Below are 701 nucleotides of genomic sequence, written 5' to 3'. Positions count from 1 at the left end.
TTCGGTCTACGACGGGTGAAGACCGATTAAATGGCCTATGTATGTTAAGTGTCCATCGTGAAAGAGTTGATATAAGAAAAGATAAATTAATTGAACAATTAATAACAAGGTTTGCAATAGAACAACCACGAAGACTTCAGTTTTTATTTAATAACGAATAAATAGCATATAATTCTAACATATTTTTTAGGTTGTAAGGAATATATTTTTTAATGTTCTTTTTGGTGTTGGATTTTATATAATTTTAACACATTTTGTAGTTTACAAGGAATAAACTTTTTTTAATGTATTTTTTTGTGTTTGATTTCATTATGCCCCTCCCTGATGAATTTCCTGCGGGCGCCCATGTGCACCAACTAGATTCCCTTTCCCATCGAAGAAGATACTGTTGAAGAAACTTATTGCCCCAAACCATGATGACAGATACGAAAAAAAAGGAGCTAAGTGGATGTTGCTCTGCTGTACAGTAGATTACAAGTGGGTAATTGTACGAGATAATGTATTGTATTAGATTTGAATTCAATGATATAATATCATTGTATAAGAAAAACGATTCTGAGCGGAGACAGTTTGTCAGTCTGAATATTTTATATTGTTATTATTTATTTTATCGTGTAAATAGAATTAATATTATAATATTATAATTTTTTATTCCTTTCTATGGGGATAAACAAAGCGTTAGAAATTAAATTCCCATTTTT

The sequence above is a fragment of the Acyrthosiphon pisum genome, chromosome A1 (genome assembly GCF_005508785.2).
Source record: "Acyrthosiphon pisum isolate AL4f chromosome A1, pea_aphid_22Mar2018_4r6ur, whole genome shotgun sequence".
NCBI classification, from domain to species: Eukaryota; Metazoa; Arthropoda; class Insecta; order Hemiptera; family Aphididae; genus Acyrthosiphon; species Acyrthosiphon pisum.
Note: the sequence above shows the minus strand (reverse complement) of the source record.